The sequence below is a fragment of the Coffea arabica genome, chromosome 3c (genome assembly GCF_036785885.1).
Source record: "Coffea arabica cultivar ET-39 chromosome 3c, Coffea Arabica ET-39 HiFi, whole genome shotgun sequence".
NCBI classification, from domain to species: Eukaryota; Viridiplantae; Streptophyta; class Magnoliopsida; order Gentianales; family Rubiaceae; genus Coffea; species Coffea arabica.
Genome location: NC_092314.1, coordinates 35,712,661 through 35,734,695, shown reverse-complemented (window position 1 = coordinate 35,734,695; position 22,035 = coordinate 35,712,661). Strand labels below are relative to the sequence as shown.

General features: G+C 34.3%; 3 long non-coding RNA genes across 9 annotated transcripts; all 3 read left to right on the top strand.

Annotated features, from left to right (window-relative positions):
- The first annotated feature begins 3,004 nt into the window (after nt 1-3,004).
- LOC140037700 (uncharacterized) lies at nt 3,005-5,057 on the top strand. 3 transcript variants are annotated; one of them, XR_011841704.1, is made up of 3 exons: nt 3,005-3,470; nt 3,996-4,582; nt 4,684-5,057. It is a non-coding gene; the product is annotated as an uncharacterized lncRNA (long non-coding RNA). The 3 variants fall into 3 exon arrangements; XR_011841705.1 differs by having other exon boundaries at nt 3,034-3,470; nt 4,297-4,582; XR_011841703.1 differs by lacking the exon at nt 3,005-3,470 and having other exon boundaries at nt 3,483-4,582.
- Nucleotides 5,058-8,534: 3,477 nt separating this feature from the next.
- LOC113720829 (uncharacterized) lies at nt 8,535-10,587 on the top strand. 3 transcript variants are annotated; one of them, XR_011841701.1, is made up of 3 exons: nt 8,535-9,000; nt 9,526-10,112; nt 10,214-10,587. It is a non-coding gene; the product is annotated as an uncharacterized lncRNA (long non-coding RNA). The 3 variants fall into 3 exon arrangements; XR_011841702.1 differs by having other exon boundaries at nt 8,564-9,000; nt 9,827-10,112; XR_003455536.2 differs by lacking the exon at nt 8,535-9,000 and having other exon boundaries at nt 9,013-10,112.
- Nucleotides 10,588-14,064: 3,477 nt separating this feature from the next.
- On the top strand, nt 14,065-16,117 carry LOC140037699 (uncharacterized). 3 transcript variants are annotated; one of them, XR_011841699.1, is made up of 3 exons: nt 14,065-14,530; nt 15,056-15,642; nt 15,744-16,117. It is a non-coding gene; the product is annotated as an uncharacterized lncRNA (long non-coding RNA). The 3 variants fall into 3 exon arrangements; XR_011841700.1 differs by having other exon boundaries at nt 14,094-14,530; nt 15,357-15,642; XR_011841698.1 differs by lacking the exon at nt 14,065-14,530 and having other exon boundaries at nt 14,543-15,642.
- Nucleotides 16,118-22,035: the final 5,918 nt, after the last annotated feature.

The following is a 22,035-nucleotide window of genomic DNA, read 5'->3' as shown; positions in this document are numbered from 1 at the left end:
GTTAACAAACAACTTTGGTATGTGATTTTTAGGTCTACAATTATTCAGTAATATAACATATTTTTTTAATTTAAAGGCATGTTGATTAGCCTCCCCCTCCAAGGTTCCCTCAATGCTATAGCCACGTGCATCTACTGCCACTCCATTGATCTTGGAAAGTCCAGTATTTGTCTCTGCGAGTAATGAAGGAGGAAATGAAGCTATTACAATGTCAATAGGCAATTCTTCTCCTCTTGGGCTCTATTGCCTGGCATTCACGTACCAAACAACTGCAAGAATGACTATGGGTATCATCTTTAGAGCATCCATTCTCATGGGATTGCTTTGCTATGGTTTGCTTTCTAGTCCAGCAATTGCCATGTCCAATGTAACAAATGAGACATGGCTGATATACCAGGGTCGATGCACAACAATTCCAGAGTGTATTGCAATTTGTAAGTAAGAAAAATACGCTGATGGAGGCGTTTGCAAAAAGCCTTCTAGTGATTCACCCTACGTTAATTGCTATTGCATAGCCTATTGAATTATAAGAAGCCTTGGAATTGTGTGATCTTTGCGTGATGATTCTGAGTTATTATGGAATGAATAATTATTTTGATGAATAATAGCAATTTATTTTACTAAAAAAAAAAGGGAAATGAAGCTATTGCTCCTGGAAATGAAAGTGGTACTTTGAATACCAATAGAGGACAAGCGACAACCCGGGACAATAATGCTCAAAAGGAATGGTAAGTGAAGGAGATGGTCAATTTCATATGCCTAAAAGAAATAAAATGTTAGAGGCATGGGATGACTTCGACGAATTTCAAGGAGTGTGATGACTCACCTTCTTCTAGGGCGTATCCTAAAAGTTAGCGGATTGCCTGCCTAACTCTCTTCAGGATTCACTAATGTCACATTAACTTCAGAGATACCAGTTAGATAACTCTCACAAATATTTACATTAACTTCAAAGATAACATCTGATAAGACAAAACCCAACCGTTCAAGTCTTTCACAATACCTAGTTTAATACAAAAGCTTCAACCCTTAATAGGATATTAAAGGGGTGCACATACACAAAAGTCTTTACGCTAACTTGCTAAGATCCCCCGTTCAAACCCTGACCACCAATTCCTATAAGGAAAACAAACTAAACGGTTGAGTTAAAGTTTAGTGAGGTTTACCAAGGAAGTAACATTTAACAAACACTTGAAATAGTACAATTAAGCAAGTAATGCACATTTCACTATTCAAACACTTTCAAAGGATACAAACTACTCCTGAGAGTCATTTCAACATCATTGTACATTCCGCCAATTCATTCCCTTATATCCTCCAAAACTAATAAACGATCCCCTCAATTCAGTGATCAGTTCGATAATCCACCAACTTCTAGGTAATACTCGAGTATACCGAAACATTTATCCAGAGCTTCCGTTCTATCCGACAAAGCCTTTTGCTGGCTCGAATAGCCCGTTGAACAAAGGATTTTGGGCCCAGTTCACCTAATGCGGCTTACATTCATGCACATATATAATATCATTTGATCAATTATCAACCTTCAAGTTCAACTAAGCCGTGTGCGATATAGTACATCCCCGACTTAGAAGGCGATGGACAATTGATTTACACATTACAAGGATTCACTAGCAATATCCATAGTACATACATTTATCACATAATTTCATTTAAGAACATAAACAGTTAAGCATATAGTTCGGCAACACTCACTAAATATTCAAATAACTACTCTCAGGCTTCAGGGTGGCTTCCTGGCTCACAGCTACTTCCTGAAGCAAGTTAATAATTTTAAAGTAAATACATAATTTGTAGATGTTCACTTATTGTTCTTACCTTACCATTTGAACTATTAAAATCAAGTTTGACTTTAAAATACAAAATATAACATGTTTAATATTCATTTATCATTTTATTTTGAAACTTATTGACTTTATTGTTTTAATCAAGAAATATACATATTTTTCAAGTTAATAATTTATAAAATATTTATTTTAGGATTAAATCATTTTCCACTGAAGATTCTAAGATTAAGGCTTGCGAATATTCCATTGGTTCCTTTTAACTAGTTAAACTTTAGGTTATTTGGAAATCAAATTTAATTCCATTACACCAACCCCTCAAATTTTATAATCTTTAAAATATTCATGAAGACAAGATTAAGTGATTAAAAGGCAATTTATGTATATAATACGAGTTTTCCTCTCATTTACCTTAGTTTAACTCTACTCGTAGAACTAGATATAGTCATTAAATCTCAGAGCAACCGTAACTATCATTTATGTAAGCTTACAAAGTTGGAATTAGCAGAATTGCTGTTCAAAATTTGGTTTGCTCAATGCCAGCATCAAAGCAAGTTGCATTCGGGAAACAAGAGAAAGGCAACGAGAAGGGCAGCTTTGCCATCCTCTGAGGTTTTGATCACAAGTGAAGCTACACTCATCGAATTGAGGCAAATGTTATAGCGTTTCGAAGCTAAGACATAGACCTACATTTCCTATAAAGACATCAATATCTAGTTCTTGCATTTTCAAGGTCAAAAGTGGACGGTCAGAAGCACATTCTGCTTCATTCTCTCGGACATCAACCTGCAATCAGTCGGGTTCAAGAGCTCTGCTTTACTCACATTGGGTTCAGGTTATTTCGGTCTTACTTGCTGAGGTTAAGGGACTTATGATATTTTACAACTTAATACACTAGTTTAGAAGCTATGATTTGCAAGAAATAGCCAAGATTTCTTATGTTTTCTTTCTCGGATGAAGCCAACAGGTTCAGCAGTGTAGCAGTTTAATACAGGGGCGGATTTACAGTGGGGGCACTGGGGGCACGGGCCCCCACTGCCCTCCTTAAATTCCTATAATACTCCTATAATTTTGATACAATTTTAATGGTGCCCCCAGAATTTTTTTAAAAAAATATGAAAGAATGGGTCACAAAATTTATATCATTCACTTTCCTCCTCTAAGGACCAGATATCAATTATATCAGTCATTACTTTTGGTCCCCACTCTCCAAGTTTCCTTTACTCCTGTGGTCCCCATTTCACTTCATAACCCACGACTCCTCTTCTTCCACACCCAACTAACTACTCTTTCTTTTTATTACTTCATCCAATCAACATTAATCATTTACTTCCTTTGTCCCCATTCCCCAATTTTCTTTTCCTCTTTTGCCTCTTGGTTGTCCCCACTGAAAATGGTCTCTCCCATCAAATAGTCCGATCCTGGTTTTCCTGTCATGAAAATGGTGTTGTTGACTACTTCAAACAGTGTTCCATTAAAGGAGTAGGCTTTTTGAAAACCAAGACCTGCTTTCTTCAGTTCAACCGCAAGAAACCAGTCCTTGAAGCTGACTTCTTTCCAATTAAATAACGTGATATGGGGCACAAAGGAAGTAAAGGGACCTGAGTCTGCCACAGTGCCACTGATTTGCAACTCTTTTCACCAATTTTGGGAGACCATTAAAATCAGGTTCTAAACAATTACTTATTATTATTATTATTTTAAATTTGTTTGCAAATATATTTCTAGAGCATGAGATTATTACTGTTTTAGAGAAATTTGAAAATTGATTAGTTAATGTAATAACTAATAAATGGGTTATTTGATATTTGATAAATATTTTAACTTGTGAAATGGTGATTTTATAGATTTATAATTTATAATTTATTTTTTATTTTCCTTGATTAGTTTCTTATTTGGAGTTAATGTAATGATGAATAGAGGGCCATTTGACATATATTTTAACTTTTAAATTATTCTTATATGGATCCTTTTGTCTAATTAACTTGATTATGTTCATATATTCTGATTAATGATTTGATATAGTAATGAATGAATAAGTTGTGATTTGATATAGTAATGATATGTTGTGATTAATGATTTAATAAATAACTTTAACTTGTAAAATAGTTCTTGGATAGATTATTAGATTTTATTGTACATTTAATATTTTAATTGGATTAGTATCTTATATATTGATTTTAATTTCTTTAGCTATGGAGAGATATTTCAAGAGGAAATCAATGGAAAAAGAGCCATCTAATAAAGAAGAAGCCAAGGATAATGAAGGTGCAAAAAATGACAATAAAAGAAATTTTTAAATAAAATTATTATTACATTAATAATTTTGAGTTTGTCTTTTTACGTTTTTCATGGAATATACATATCAATTGTACTTGTTAGTGAATTTATTTATTTTTTGCTCAAAAAATTAAAAAAAGAGTAGATAAAAAATTTTAGTATTATTTGTGCCCCCACTAAGATTTTTTTCTGGCTCCGCCCCTGGGGACCAAAGAAAAGAAATGTCACAAAATAAGAAGTCTTGAAGAAACTTCTTCCTCCCGTAGTCCCTCTTCAACATGGAGATTGGATGAAGCTCATCACCTACTAGAGCTCCACCCTAACTCGATTGATATCTTCCACGACCATGAGCTTAAGCTTCATTAGACGGTAACGGTAAATGGCATTGACTTCAATCTGAAGGGGATGAATATTAGGAGGAGCCGAAATTAGTGAGGTGAAGCAGTGGAGGTTGCAGATGATAATGTAAAGTTTCATCAGTTGCATTGCTATTATTTGAGGTAATTCTATTGTACTTGTGTATGAAACATGTTAATTACAAATCCATTTTTGCTAATTTAGGGAGAATTTGTTAAACCTAAAACCCTAACACCAAAATTAGGATTTGCAATTGTGAAGGTATTTCAGAGCACAGATGAGAGCTGGGTTGCTGTCTTGTGATTGGGGAAGTAATAAAAATTTAGGAAAATGTAGGAGGATAGCTCAATTTGTTGGACACTGGACTCCTACATTGGCGCAATAGAGGCAACGCCGCTGGAGTGGGCAAGTGAATGAATGAAACTGCCTTGCTACTTTTTTTTTCCTTGAGAATATCACATAATTCACGCTGCCTTCTTGCTTTCTTGTTTGGAAGACGAAGAAAAAGAAATTTAAACAGTGACAGCTTTTGAGAATTTGAGTCATGGTTGTGTAAAAGCTTACATTGCTGGGCTATTGTCATTGTTCTTGAGTATATATAATCACTGTCCAAAACAATCTGACATGTCACAATGCTTAAGAATCTTTGCTTGTTGTCCTTAAAAAGCAACAATGTAGTTTTAGTTGGTAATGTTGGGCACCTGTTTTCTTCGTTTTTTGGAGAGATTTACAACTCGAATGAATTTGAGATTAACACTAGCTATTGCTAATCAATATTCAATACCAAATACTAGAATTTTGATGAAAGGTGGAATTCATGTCATTTTGGGCTATTCATTTTTTCATTATGTATATATCCAAACTTTGCAGCTCTTAGATTTAATTTGTGCATCTTTGTTAAAGCGATAAAGTCACACTTTAATTTGGGAGTATTTGTTAAAGTCAAGCCTTAGTTAGTAAAGGTTTCCATTTCGTCTTCAATTCATAGTTAGTAAAGTCAGGTTTACCTTGTTGTTTATTACGAGTTTGTTTCTTTGCTAAGCATAGTAGTGGTTTGTCATAACTCATAAGAATTAGCAAGGGTCAATAGTGTTAACAAACAACTTTGGTATGTGATTTTTAGGTCTACAATTATTCAGTAATATAACATATTTTTTTAATTTAAAGGCATGTTGATTAGCCTCCCCCTCCAAGGTTCCCTCAATGCTATAGCCACGTGCATCTACTGCCACTCCATTGATCTTGGAAAGTCCAGTATTTGTCTCTGCGAGTAATGAAGGAGGAAATGAAGCTATTACAATGTCAATAGGCAATTCTTCTCCTCTTGGGCTCTATTGCCTGGCATTCACGTACCAAACAACTGCAAGAATGACTATGGGTATCATCTTTAGAGCATCCATTCTCATGGGATTGCTTTGCTATGGTTTGCTTTCTAGTCCAGCAATTGCCATGTCCAATGTAACAAATGAGACATGGCTGATATACCAGGGTCGATGCACAACAATTCCAGAGTGTATTGCAATTTGTAAGTAAGAAAAATACGCTGATGGAGGCGTTTGCAAAAAGCCTTCTAGTGATTCACCCTACGTTAATTGCTATTGCATAGCCTATTGAATTATAAGAAGCCTTGGAATTGTGTGATCTTTGCGTGATGATTCTGAGTTATTATGGAATGAATAATTATTTTGATGAATAATAGCAATTTATTTTACTAAAAAAAAAAGGGAAATGAAGCTATTGCTCCTGGAAATGAAAGTGGTACTTTGAATACCAATAGAGGACAAGCGACAACCCGGGACAATAATGCTCAAAAGGAATGGTAAGTGAAGGAGATGGTCAATTTCATATGCCTAAAAGAAATAAAATGTTAGAGGCATGGGATGACTTCGACGAATTTCAAGGAGTGTGATGACTCACCTTCTTCTAGGGCGTATCCTAAAAGTTAGCGGATTGCCTGCCTAACTCTCTTCAGGATTCACTAATGTCACATTAACTTCAGAGATACCAGTTAGATAACTCTCACAAATATTTACATTAACTTCAAAGATAACATCTGATAAGACAAAACCCAACCGTTCAAGTCTTTCACAATACCTAGTTTAATACAAAAGCTTCAACCCTTAATAGGATATTAAAGGGGTGCACATACACAAAAGTCTTTACGCTAACTTGCTAAGATCCCCCGTTCAAACCCTGACCACCAATTCCTATAAGGAAAACAAACTAAACGGTTGAGTTAAAGTTTAGTGAGGTTTACCAAGGAAGTAACATTTAACAAACACTTGAAATAGTACAATTAAGCAAGTAATGCACATTTCACTATTCAAACACTTTCAAAGGATACAAACTACTCCTGAGAGTCATTTCAACATCATTGTACATTCCGCCAATTCATTCCCTTATATCCTCCAAAACTAATAAACGATCCCCTCAATTCAGTGATCAGTTCGATAATCCACCAACTTCTAGGTAATACTCGAGTATACCGAAACATTTATCCAGAGCTTCCGTTCTATCCGACAAAGCCTTTTGCTGGCTCGAATAGCCCGTTGAACAAAGGATTTTGGGCCCAGTTCACCTAATGCGGCTTACATTCATGCACATATATAATATCATTTGATCAATTATCAACCTTCAAGTTCAACTAAGCCGTGTGCGATATAGTACATCCCCGACTTAGAAGGCGATGGACAATTGATTTACACATTACAAGGATTCACTAGCAATATCCATAGTACATACATTTATCACATAATTTCATTTAAGAACATAAACAGTTAAGCATATAGTTCGGCAACACTCACTAAATATTCAAATAACTACTCTCAGGCTTCAGGGTGGCTTCCTGGCTCACAGCTACTTCCTGAAGCAAGTTAATAATTTTAAAGTAAATACATAATTTGTAGATGTTCACTTATTGTTCTTACCTTACCATTTGAACTATTAAAATCAAGTTTGACTTTAAAATACAAAATATAACATGTTTAATATTCATTTATCATTTTATTTTGAAACTTATTGACTTTATTGTTTTAATCAAGAAATATACATATTTTTCAAGTTAATAATTTATAAAATATTTATTTTAGGATTAAATCATTTTCCACTGAAGATTCTAAGATTAAGGCTTGCGAATATTCCATTGGTTCCTTTTAACTAGTTAAACTTTAGGTTATTTGGAAATCAAATTTAATTCCATTACACCAACCCCTCAAATTTTATAATCTTTAAAATATTCATGAAGACAAGATTAAGTGATTAAAAGGCAATTTATGTATATAATACGAGTTTTCCTCTCATTTACCTTAGTTTAACTCTACTCGTAGAACTAGATATAGTCATTAAATCTCAGAGCAACCGTAACTATCATTTATGTAAGCTTACAAAGTTGGAATTAGCAGAATTGCTGTTCAAAATTTGGTTTGCTCAATGCCAGCATCAAAGCAAGTTGCATTCGGGAAACAAGAGAAAGGCAACGAGAAGGGCAGCTTTGCCATCCTCTGAGGTTTTGATCACAAGTGAAGCTACACTCATCGAATTGAGGCAAATGTTATAGCGTTTCGAAGCTAAGACATAGACCTACATTTCCTATAAAGACATCAATATCTAGTTCTTGCATTTTCAAGGTCAAAAGTGGACGGTCAGAAGCACATTCTGCTTCATTCTCTCGGACATCAACCTGCAATCAGTCGGGTTCAAGAGCTCTGCTTTACTCACATTGGGTTCAGGTTATTTCGGTCTTACTTGCTGAGGTTAAGGGACTTATGATATTTTACAACTTAATACACTAGTTTAGAAGCTATGATTTGCAAGAAATAGCCAAGATTTCTTATGTTTTCTTTCTCGGATGAAGCCAACAGGTTCAGCAGTGTAGCAGTTTAATACAGGGGCGGATTTACAGTGGGGGCACTGGGGGCACGGGCCCCCACTGCCCTCCTTAAATTCCTATAATACTCCTATAATTTTGATACAATTTTAATGGTGCCCCCAGAATTTTTTTAAAAAAATATGAAAGAATGGGTCACAAAATTTATATCATTCACTTTCCTCCTCTAAGGACCAGATATCAATTATATCAGTCATTACTTTTGGTCCCCACTCTCCAAGTTTCCTTTACTCCTGTGGTCCCCATTTCACTTCATAACCCACGACTCCTCTTCTTCCACACCCAACTAACTACTCTTTCTTTTTATTACTTCATCCAATCAACATTAATCATTTACTTCCTTTGTCCCCATTCCCCAATTTTCTTTTCCTCTTTTGCCTCTTGGTTGTCCCCACTGAAAATGGTCTCTCCCATCAAATAGTCCGATCCTGGTTTTCCTGTCATGAAAATGGTGTTGTTGACTACTTCAAACAGTGTTCCATTAAAGGAGTAGGCTTTTTGAAAACCAAGACCTGCTTTCTTCAGTTCAACCGCAAGAAACCAGTCCTTGAAGCTGACTTCTTTCCAATTAAATAACGTGATATGGGGCACAAAGGAAGTAAAGGGACCTGAGTCTGCCACAGTGCCACTGATTTGCAACTCTTTTCACCAATTTTGGGAGACCATTAAAATCAGGTTCTAAACAATTACTTATTATTATTATTATTTTAAATTTGTTTGCAAATATATTTCTAGAGCATGAGATTATTACTGTTTTAGAGAAATTTGAAAATTGATTAGTTAATGTAATAACTAATAAATGGGTTATTTGATATTTGATAAATATTTTAACTTGTGAAATGGTGATTTTATAGATTTATAATTTATAATTTATTTTTTATTTTCCTTGATTAGTTTCTTATTTGGAGTTAATGTAATGATGAATAGAGGGCCATTTGACATATATTTTAACTTTTAAATTATTCTTATATGGATCCTTTTGTCTAATTAACTTGATTATGTTCATATATTCTGATTAATGATTTGATATAGTAATGAATGAATAAGTTGTGATTTGATATAGTAATGATATGTTGTGATTAATGATTTAATAAATAACTTTAACTTGTAAAATAGTTCTTGGATAGATTATTAGATTTTATTGTACATTTAATATTTTAATTGGATTAGTATCTTATATATTGATTTTAATTTCTTTAGCTATGGAGAGATATTTCAAGAGGAAATCAATGGAAAAAGAGCCATCTAATAAAGAAGAAGCCAAGGATAATGAAGGTGCAAAAAATGACAATAAAAGAAATTTTTAAATAAAATTATTATTACATTAATAATTTTGAGTTTGTCTTTTTACGTTTTTCATGGAATATACATATCAATTGTACTTGTTAGTGAATTTATTTATTTTTTGCTCAAAAAATTAAAAAAAGAGTAGATAAAAAATTTTAGTATTATTTGTGCCCCCACTAAGATTTTTTTCTGGCTCCGCCCCTGGGGACCAAAGAAAAGAAATGTCACAAAATAAGAAGTCTTGAAGAAACTTCTTCCTCCCGTAGTCCCTCTTCAACATGGAGATTGGATGAAGCTCATCACCTACTAGAGCTCCACCCTAACTCGATTGATATCTTCCACGACCATGAGCTTAAGCTTCATTAGACGGTAACGGTAAATGGCATTGACTTCAATCTGAAGGGGATGAATATTAGGAGGAGCCGAAATTAGTGAGGTGAAGCAGTGGAGGTTGCAGATGATAATGTAAAGTTTCATCAGTTGCATTGCTATTATTTGAGGTAATTCTATTGTACTTGTGTATGAAACATGTTAATTACAAATCCATTTTTGCTAATTTAGGGAGAATTTGTTAAACCTAAAACCCTAACACCAAAATTAGGATTTGCAATTGTGAAGGTATTTCAGAGCACAGATGAGAGCTGGGTTGCTGTCTTGTGATTGGGGAAGTAATAAAAATTTAGGAAAATGTAGGAGGATAGCTCAATTTGTTGGACACTGGACTCCTACATTGGCGCAATAGAGGCAACGCCGCTGGAGTGGGCAAGTGAATGAATGAAACTGCCTTGCTACTTTTTTTTTCCTTGAGAATATCACATAATTCACGCTGCCTTCTTGCTTTCTTGTTTGGAAGACGAAGAAAAAGAAATTTAAACAGTGACAGCTTTTGAGAATTTGAGTCATGGTTGTGTAAAAGCTTACATTGCTGGGCTATTGTCATTGTTCTTGAGTATATATAATCACTGTCCAAAACAATCTGACATGTCACAATGCTTAAGAATCTTTGCTTGTTGTCCTTAAAAAGCAACAATGTAGTTTTAGTTGGTAATGTTGGGCACCTGTTTTCTTCGTTTTTTGGAGAGATTTACAACTCGAATGAATTTGAGATTAACACTAGCTATTGCTAATCAATATTCAATACCAAATACTAGAATTTTGATGAAAGGTGGAATTCATGTCATTTTGGGCTATTCATTTTTTCATTATGTATATATCCAAACTTTGCAGCTCTTAGATTTAATTTGTGCATCTTTGTTAAAGCGATAAAGTCACACTTTAATTTGGGAGTATTTGTTAAAGTCAAGCCTTAGTTAGTAAAGGTTTCCATTTCGTCTTCAATTCATAGTTAGTAAAGTCAGGTTTACCTTGTTGTTTATTACGAGTTTGTTTCTTTGCTAAGCATAGTAGTGGTTTGTCATAACTCATAAGAATTAGCAAGGGTCAATAGTGTTAACAAACAACTTTGGTATGTGATTTTTAGGTCTACAATTATTCAGTAATATAACATATTTTTTTAATTTAAAGGCATGTTGATTAGCCTCCCCCTCCAAGGTTCCCTCAATGCTATAGCCACGTGCATCTACTGCCACTCCATTGATCTTGGAAAGTCCAGTATTTGTCTCTGCGAGTAATGAAGGAGGAAATGAAGCTATTACAATGTCAATAGGCAATTCTTCTCCTCTTGGGCTCTATTGCCTGGCATTCACGTACCAAACAACTGCAAGAATGACTATGGGTATCATCTTTAGAGCATCCATTCTCATGGGATTGCTTTGCTATGGTTTGCTTTCTAGTCCAGCAATTGCCATGTCCAATGTAACAAATGAGACATGGCTGATATACCAGGGTCGATGCACAACAATTCCAGAGTGTATTGCAATTTGTAAGTAAGAAAAATACGCTGATGGAGGCGTTTGCAAAAAGCCTTCTAGTGATTCACCCTACGTTAATTGCTATTGCATAGCCTATTGAATTATAAGAAGCCTTGGAATTGTGTGATCTTTGCGTGATGATTCTGAGTTATTATGGAATGAATAATTATTTTGATGAATAATAGCAATTTATTTTACTAAAAAAAAAAGGGAAATGAAGCTATTGCTCCTGGAAATGAAAGTGGTACTTTGAATACCAATAGAGGACAAGCGACAACCCGGGACAATAATGCTCAAAAGGAATGGTAAGTGAAGGAGATGGTCAATTTCATATGCCTAAAAGAAATAAAATGTTAGAGGCATGGGATGACTTCGACGAATTTCAAGGAGTGTGATGACTCACCTTCTTCTAGGGCGTATCCTAAAAGTTAGCGGATTGCCTGCCTAACTCTCTTCAGGATTCACTAATGTCACATTAACTTCAGAGATACCAGTTAGATAACTCTCACAAATATTTACATTAACTTCAAAGATAACATCTGATAAGACAAAACCCAACCGTTCAAGTCTTTCACAATACCTAGTTTAATACAAAAGCTTCAACCCTTAATAGGATATTAAAGGGGTGCACATACACAAAAGTCTTTACGCTAACTTGCTAAGATCCCCCGTTCAAACCCTGACCACCAATTCCTATAAGGAAAACAAACTAAACGGTTGAGTTAAAGTTTAGTGAGGTTTACCAAGGAAGTAACATTTAACAAACACTTGAAATAGTACAATTAAGCAAGTAATGCACATTTCACTATTCAAACACTTTCAAAGGATACAAACTACTCCTGAGAGTCATTTCAACATCATTGTACATTCCGCCAATTCATTCCCTTATATCCTCCAAAACTAATAAACGATCCCCTCAATTCAGTGATCAGTTCGATAATCCACCAACTTCTAGGTAATACTCGAGTATACCGAAACATTTATCCAGAGCTTCCGTTCTATCCGACAAAGCCTTTTGCTGGCTCGAATAGCCCGTTGAACAAAGGATTTTGGGCCCAGTTCACCTAATGCGGCTTACATTCATGCACATATATAATATCATTTGATCAATTATCAACCTTCAAGTTCAACTAAGCCGTGTGCGATATAGTACATCCCCGACTTAGAAGGCGATGGACAATTGATTTACACATTACAAGGATTCACTAGCAATATCCATAGTACATACATTTATCACATAATTTCATTTAAGAACATAAACAGTTAAGCATATAGTTCGGCAACACTCACTAAATATTCAAATAACTACTCTCAGGCTTCAGGGTGGCTTCCTGGCTCACAGCTACTTCCTGAAGCAAGTTAATAATTTTAAAGTAAATACATAATTTGTAGATGTTCACTTATTGTTCTTACCTTACCATTTGAACTATTAAAATCAAGTTTGACTTTAAAATACAAAATATAACATGTTTAATATTCATTTATCATTTTATTTTGAAACTTATTGACTTTATTGTTTTAATCAAGAAATATACATATTTTTCAAGTTAATAATTTATAAAATATTTATTTTAGGATTAAATCATTTTCCACTGAAGATTCTAAGATTAAGGCTTGCGAATATTCCATTGGTTCCTTTTAACTAGTTAAACTTTAGGTTATTTGGAAATCAAATTTAATTCCATTACACCAACCCCTCAAATTTTATAATCTTTAAAATATTCATGAAGACAAGATTAAGTGATTAAAAGGCAATTTATGTATATAATACGAGTTTTCCTCTCATTTACCTTAGTTTAACTCTACTCGTAGAACTAGATATAGTCATTAAATCTCAGAGCAACCGTAACTATCATTTATGTAAGCTTACAAAGTTGGAATTAGCAGAATTGCTGTTCAAAATTTGGTTTGCTCAATGCCAGCATCAAAGCAAGTTGCATTCGGGAAACAAGAGAAAGGCAACGAGAAGGGCAGCTTTGCCATCCTCTGAGGTTTTGATCACAAGTGAAGCTACACTCATCGAATTGAGGCAAATGTTATAGCGTTTCGAAGCTAAGACATAGACCTACATTTCCTATAAAGACATCAATATCTAGTTCTTGCATTTTCAAGGTCAAAAGTGGACGGTCAGAAGCACATTCTGCTTCATTCTCTCGGACATCAACCTGCAATCAGTCGGGTTCAAGAGCTCTGCTTTACTCACATTGGGTTCAGGTTATTTCGGTCTTACTTGCTGAGGTTAAGGGACTTATGATATTTTACAACTTAATACACTAGTTTAGAAGCTATGATTTGCAAGAAATAGCCAAGATTTCTTATGTTTTCTTTCTCGGATGAAGCCAACAGGTTCAGCAGTGTAGCAGTTTAATACAGGGGCGGATTTACAGTGGGGGCACTGGGGGCACGGGCCCCCACTGCCCTCCTTAAATTCCTATAATACTCCTATAATTTTGATACAATTTTAATGGTGCCCCCAGAATTTTTTTAAAAAAATATGAAAGAATGGGTCACAAAATTTATATCATTCACTTTCCTCCTCTAAGGACCAGATATCAATTATATCAGTCATTACTTTTGGTCCCCACTCTCCAAGTTTCCTTTACTCCTGTGGTCCCCATTTCACTTCATAACCCACGACTCCTCTTCTTCCACACCCAACTAACTACTCTTTCTTTTTATTACTTCATCCAATCAACATTAATCATTTACTTCCTTTGTCCCCATTCCCCAATTTTCTTTTCCTCTTTTGCCTCTTGGTTGTCCCCACTGAAAATGGTCTCTCCCATCAAATAGTCCGATCCTGGTTTTCCTGTCATGAAAATGGTGTTGTTGACTACTTCAAACAGTGTTCCATTAAAGGAGTAGGCTTTTTGAAAACCAAGACCTGCTTTCTTCAGTTCAACCGCAAGAAACCAGTCCTTGAAGCTGACTTCTTTCCAATTAAATAACGTGATATGGGGCACAAAGGAAGTAAAGGGACCTGAGTCTGCCACAGTGCCACTGATTTGCAACTCTTTTCACCAATTTTGGGAGACCATTAAAATCAGGTTCTAAACAATTACTTATTATTATTATTATTTTAAATTTGTTTGCAAATATATTTCTAGAGCATGAGATTATTACTGTTTTAGAGAAATTTGAAAATTGATTAGTTAATGTAATAACTAATAAATGGGTTATTTGATATTTGATAAATATTTTAACTTGTGAAATGGTGATTTTATAGATTTATAATTTATAATTTATTTTTTATTTTCCTTGATTAGTTTCTTATTTGGAGTTAATGTAATGATGAATAGAGGGCCATTTGACATATATTTTAACTTTTAAATTATTCTTATATGGATCCTTTTGTCTAATTAACTTGATTATGTTCATATATTCTGATTAATGATTTGATATAGTAATGAATGAATAAGTTGTGATTTGATATAGTAATGATATGTTGTGATTAATGATTTAATAAATAACTTTAACTTGTAAAATAGTTCTTGGATAGATTATTAGATTTTATTGTACATTTAATATTTTAATTGGATTAGTATCTTATATATTGATTTTAATTTCTTTAGCTATGGAGAGATATTTCAAGAGGAAATCAATGGAAAAAGAGCCATCTAATAAAGAAGAAGCCAAGGATAATGAAGGTGCAAAAAATGACAATAAAAGAAATTTTTAAATAAAATTATTATTACATTAATAATTTTGAGTTTGTCTTTTTACGTTTTTCATGGAATATACATATCAATTGTACTTGTTAGTGAATTTATTTATTTTTTGCTCAAAAAATTAAAAAAAGAGTAGATAAAAAATTTTAGTATTATTTGTGCCCCCACTAAGATTTTTTTCTGGCTCCGCCCCTGGGGACCAAAGAAAAGAAATGTCACAAAATAAGAAGTCTTGAAGAAACTTCTTCCTCCCGTAGTCCCTCTTCAACATGGAGATTGGATGAAGCTCATCACCTACTAGAGCTCCACCCTAACTCGATTGATATCTTCCACGACCATGAGCTTAAGCTTCATTAGACGGTAACGGTAAATGGCATTGACTTCAATCTGAAGGGGATGAATATTAGGAGGAGCCGAAATTAGTGAGGTGAAGCAGTGGAGGTTGCAGATGATAATGTAAAGTTTCATCAGTTGCATTGCTATTATTTGAGGTAATTCTATTGTACTTGTGTATGAAACATGTTAATTACAAATCCATTTTTGCTAATTTAGGGAGAATTTGTTAAACCTAAAACCCTAACACCAAAATTAGGATTTGCAATTGTGAAGGTATTTCAGAGCACAGATGAGAGCTGGGTTGCTGTCTTGTGATTGGGGAAGTAATAAAAATTTAGGAAAATGTAGGAGGATAGCTCAATTTGTTGGACACTGGACTCCTACATTGGCGCAATAGAGGCAACGCCGCTGGAGTGGGCAAGTGAATGAATGAAACTGCCTTGCTACTTTTTTTTTCCTTGAGAATATCACATAATTCACGCTGCCTTCTTGCTTTCTTGTTTGGAAGACGAAGAAAAAGAAATTTAAACAGTGACAGCTTTTGAGAATTTGAGTCATGGTTGTGTAAAAGCTTACATTGCTGGGCTATTGTCATTGTTCTTGAGTATATATAATCACTGTCCAAAACAATCTGACATGTCACAATGCTTAAGAATCTTTGCTTGTTGTCCTTAAAAAGCAACAATGTAGTTTTAGTTGGTAATGTTGGGCACCTGTTTTCTTCGTTTTTTGGAGAGATTTACAACTCGAATGAATTTGAGATTAACACTAGCTATTGCTAATCAATATTCAATACCAAATACTAGAATTTTGATGAAAGGTGGAATTCATGTCATTTTGGGCTATTCATTTTTTCATTATGTATATATCCAAACTTTGCAGCTCTTAGATTTAATTTGTGCATCTTTGTTAAAGCGATAAAGTCACACTTTAATTTGGGAGTATTTGTTAAAGTCAAGCCTTAGTTAGTAAAGGTTTCCATTTCGTCTTCAATTCATAGTTAGTAAAGTCAGGTTTACCTTGTTGTTTATTACGAGTTTGTTTCTTTGCTAAGCATAGTAGTGGTTTGTCATAACTCATAAGAATTAGCAAGGGTCAATAGTGTTAACAAACAACTTTGGTATGTGATTTTTAGGTCTACAATTATTCAGTAATATAACATATTTTTTTAATTTAAAGGCATGTTGATTAGCCTCCCCCTCCAAGGTTCCCTCAATGCTATAGCCACGTGCATCTACTGCCACTCCATTGATCTTGGAAAGTCCAGTATTTGTCTCTGCGAGTAATGAAGGAGGAAATGAAGCTATTACAATGTCAATAGGCAATTCTTCTCCTCTTGGGCTCTATTGCCTGGCATTCACGTACCAAACAACTGCAAGAATGACTATGGGTATCATCTTTAGAGCATCCATTCTCATGGGATTGCTTTGCTATGGTTTGCTTTCTAGTCCAGCAATTGCCATGTCCAATGTAACAAATGAGACATGGCTGATATACCAGGGTCGATGCACAACAATTCCAGAGTGTATTGCAATTTGTAAGTAAGAAAAATACGCTGATGGAGGCGTTTGCAAAAAGCCTTCTAGTGATTCACCCTACGTTAATTGCTATTGCATAGCCTATTGAATTATAAGAAGCCTTGGAATTGTGTGATCTTTGCGTGATGATTCTGAGTTATTATGGAATGAATAATTATTTTGATGAATAATAGCAATTTATTTTACTAAAAAAAAAAGGGAAATGAAGCTATTGCTCCTGGAAATGAAAGTGGTACTTTGAATACCAATAGAGGACAAGCGACAACCCGGGACAATAATGCTCAAAAGGAATGGTAAGTGAAGGAGATGGTCAATTTCATATGCCTAAAAGAAATAAAATGTTAGAGGCATGGGATGACTTCGACGAATTTCAAGGAGTGTGATGACTCACCTTCTTCTAGGGCGTATCCTAAAAGTTAGCGGATTGCCTGCCTAACTCTCTTCAGGATTCACTAATGTCACATTAACTTCAGAGATACCAGTTAGATAACTCTCACAAATATTTACATTAACTTCAAAGATAACATCTGATAAGACAAAACCCAACCGTTCAAGTCTTTCACAATACCTAGTTTAATACAAAAGCTTCAACCCTTAATAGGATATTAAAGGGGTGCACATACACAAAAGTCTTTACGCTAACTTGCTAAGATCCCCCGTTCAAACCCTGACCACCAATTCCTATAAGGAAAACAAACTAAACGGTTGAGTTAAAGTTTAGTGAGGTTTACCAAGGAAGTAACATTTAACAAACACTTGAAATAGTACAATTAAGCAAGTAATGCACATTTCACTATTCAAACACTTTCAAAGGATACAAACTACTCCTGAGAGTCATTTCAACATCATTGTACATTCCGCCAATTCATTCCCTTATATCCTCCAAAACTAATAAACGATCCCCTCAATTCAGTGATCAGTTCGATAATCCACCAACTTCTAGGTAATACTCGAGTATACCGAAACATTTATCCAGAGCTTCCGTTCTATCCGACAAAGCCTTTTGCTGGCTCGAATAGCCCGTTGAACAAAGGATTTTGGGCCCAGTTCACCTAATGCGGCTTACATTCATGCACATATATAATATCATTTGATCAATTATCAACCTTCAAGTTCAACTAAGCCGTGTGCGATATAGTACATCCCCGACTTAGAAGGCGATGGACAATTGATTTACACATTACAAGGATTCACTAGCAATATCCATAGTACATACATTTATCACATAATTTCATTTAAGAACATAAACAGTTAAGCATATAGTTCGGCAACACTCACTAAATATTCAAATAACTACTCTCAGGCTTCAGGGTGGCTTCCTGGCTCACAGCTACTTCCTGAAGCAAGTTAATAATTTTAAAGTAAATACATAATTTGTAGATGTTCACTTATTGTTCTTACCTTACCATTTGAACTATTAAAATCAAGTTTGACTTTAAAATACAAAATATAACATGTTTAATATTCATTTATCATTTTATTTTGAAACTTATTGACTTTATTGTTTTAATCAAGAAATATACATAATTTTCAAGTTAATAATTTATAAAATATTTATTTTAGGATTAAATCATTTTCCACTGAAGATTCTAAGATTAAGGCTTGCGAATATTCCATTGGTTCCTTTTAACTAGTTAAACTTTAGGTTATTTGGAAATCAAATTTAATTCCATTACACCAACCCCTCAAATTTTATAATCTTTAAAATATTCATGAAGACAAGATTAAGTGATTAAAAGGCAATTTATGTATATAATACGAGTTTTCCTCTCATTTACCTTAGTTTAACTCTACTCGTAGAACTAGATATAGTCATTAAATCTCAGAGCAACCGTAACTATCATTTATGTAAGCTTACAAAGTTGGAATTAGCAGAATTGCTGTTCAAAATTTGGTTTGCTCAATGCCAGCATCAAAGCAAGTTGCATTCGGGAAACAAGAGAAAGGCAACGAGAAGGGCAGCTTTGCCATCCTCTGAGGTTTTGATCACAAGTGAAGCTACACTCATCGAATTGAGGCAAATGTTATAGCGTTTCGAAGCTAAGACATAGACATACATTTCCTATAAAGACATCAATATCTAGTTCTTGCATTTTCAAGGTCAAAAGTGGACGGTCAGAAGCACATTCTGCTTCATTCTCTCGGACATCAACCTGCAATCAGTCGGGTTCAAGAGCTCTGCTTTACTCACATTGGGTTCAGGTTATTTCGGTCTTACTTGCTGAGGTTAAGGGACTTATGATATTTTACAACTTAATACACTAGTTTAGAAGCTATGATTTGCAAGAAATAGCCAAGATTTCTTATGTTTTCTTTCTCGGATGAAGCCAACAGGTTCAGCAGTGTAGCAGTTTAATACAGGGGCGGATTTACAGTGGGGGCACTGGGGGCACGGGCCCCCACTGCCCTCCTTAAATTCCTATAATACTCCTATAATTTTGATACAATTTTAATGGTGCCCCCAGAATTTTTTTAAAAAAATATGAAAGAATGGGTCACAAAATTTATATCATTCACTTTCCTCCTCTAAGGACCAGATATCAATTATATCAGTCATTACTTTTGGTCCCCACTCTCCAAGTTTCCTTTACTCCTGTGGTCCCCATTTCACTTCATAACCCACGACTCCTCTTCTTCCACACCCAACTAACTACTCTTTCTTTTTATTACTTCATCCAATCAACATTAATCATTTACTTCCTTTGTCCCCATTCCCCAATTTTCTTTTCCTCTTTTGCCTCTTGGTTGTCCCCACTGAAAATGGTCTCTCCCATCAAATAGTCCGATCCTGGTTTTCCTGTCATGAAAATGGTGTTGTTGACTACTTCAAACAGTGTTCCATTAAAGGAGTAGGCTTTTTGAAAACCAAGACCTGCTTTCTTCAGTTCAACCGCAAGAAACCAGTCCTTGAAGCTGACTTCTTTCCAATTAAATAACGTGATATGGGGCACAAAGGAAGTAAAGGGACCTGAGTCTGCCACAGTGCCACTGATTTGCAACTCTTTTCACCAATTTTGGGAGACCATTAAAATCAGGTTCTAAACAATTACTTCTTATTATTATTATTTTAAATTTGTTTGCAAATATATTTCTAGAGCATGAGATTATTACTGTTTTAGAGAAATTTGAAAATTGATTAGTTAATGTAATAACTAATAAATGGGTTATTTGATATTTGATAAATATTTTAACTTGTGAAATGGTGATTTTATAGATTTATAATTTATAATTTATTTTTTATTTTCCTTGATTAGTTTCTTATTTGGAGTTAATGTAATGATGAATAGAGGGCCATTTGACATATATTTTAACTTTTAAATTATTCTTATATGGATCCTTTTGTCTAATTAACTTGATTATGTTCATATATTCTGATTAATGATTTGATATAGTAATGAATGAATAAGTTGTGATTTGATATAGTAATGATATGTTGTGATTAATGATTTAATAAATAACTTTAACTTGTAAAATAGTTCTTGGATAGATTATTAGATTTTATTGTACATTTAATATTTTAATTGGATTAGTATCTTATATATTGATTTTAATTTCTTTAGCTATGGAGAGATATTTCAAGAGGAAATCAATGGAAAAAGAGCCATCTAATAAAGAAGAAGCCAAGGATAATGAAGGTGCAAAAAATGACAATAAAAGAAATTTTTAAATAAAATTATTATTACATTAATAATTTGAGTTTGTCTTTTTACGTTTTTCATGGAATATACATATCAATTGTACTTGTTAGTGAATTTATTTATTTTTTGCTCAAAAAATTAAAAAAAGAGTAGATAAAAAATTTTAGTATTATTTGTGCCCCCACTAAGATTTTTTTCTGGCTCCGCCCCTGGTTTAATATACCACACTTTCGCCATAACTCCTTCAGTTTTAACTCCAGCTCATCATGCCAAATACACGTATTAAACTACAGAGTAGGTTTAAATATCAGATGTGAAAGTTTACAGAGCGGAGTTTGAAAGAAAAACTGATCGGAGGTTTAATTCTCTCTCTCGGCCATGACAGAAAATCTTCAGACAGCAATCAACCTTTTAGCAAGAAATTCCTTCATTAACTACTTTATTTCATACTCAAATCTAACATGCATGCCAAGACTAAAACATTACACAATAACTAAGCCTCAACGTAGGAGTTTAGAACCAAAATCTATAAAGAAACCTGGAAATTTCCTTCTTTCCTCCTTCGGCCAGCTTAGCAGAACTTCCAACTATTTCCTTCAATCAAACTTAGTTTTTCTTCGTTAAAATCCAACATGCAACCTTAATATTCAAGTGTACTGAATGACTAAGAGGTTATTACAAAAAAATTTACTTTATTTATGGCTGCAACTCAACAACAATTCTCGGTTCCCTCCATTTCTGTCCAGTTCCCATTTTTTTCTCCTTTATCAGATTCCTCCTCGGTTAAAACTCATTGTGCCTTGCTAAACACTAACATGCAGCTTGTATATCTACTAATTTGTGCCAAATAAGCAGAAGGTTATGGTAGATTCTTACCTCTTTTCCCTTAAAAATCGAAAATGGCAGACTGCTCTATCCCTTCTCTGTCTCGGCTCCTTCAATACTTGCACCAGCTCTACCCTTTTCCCTCACTGATGTAGTTGATACGTGAAGTGCAGACTGGTTTCTCCGCTTACCACTCACTTAGCTCTCAGTTTAGGATGGTTAGCAGTTGAAGAAATGGAGAACCTAGCTGTCGGTTCTCATTTTCTTCTCTCGGTGATCACTCGCAGCTTCCTCACTCGGTGGATGACAATTCCAAAGCTTCTCCACTCGGTGCTTGTTTCTAATGTTCTGATAACTTAGCTGGTCGCATGGTAGTTTAGCTAGAATTTTAAGGTCAGGTTGGTCTTTTAGTTGTAGTTAATTGCTCTCCAAGGCCTAAAATTTTTATGATCCCATGCATCAACTCCTAACTTATATTTTTTTTTTTGCACCGCTCCAAAGTACTTATAAATTCTTAATTTTTTTGTAAAATTTAAATTTAGACATT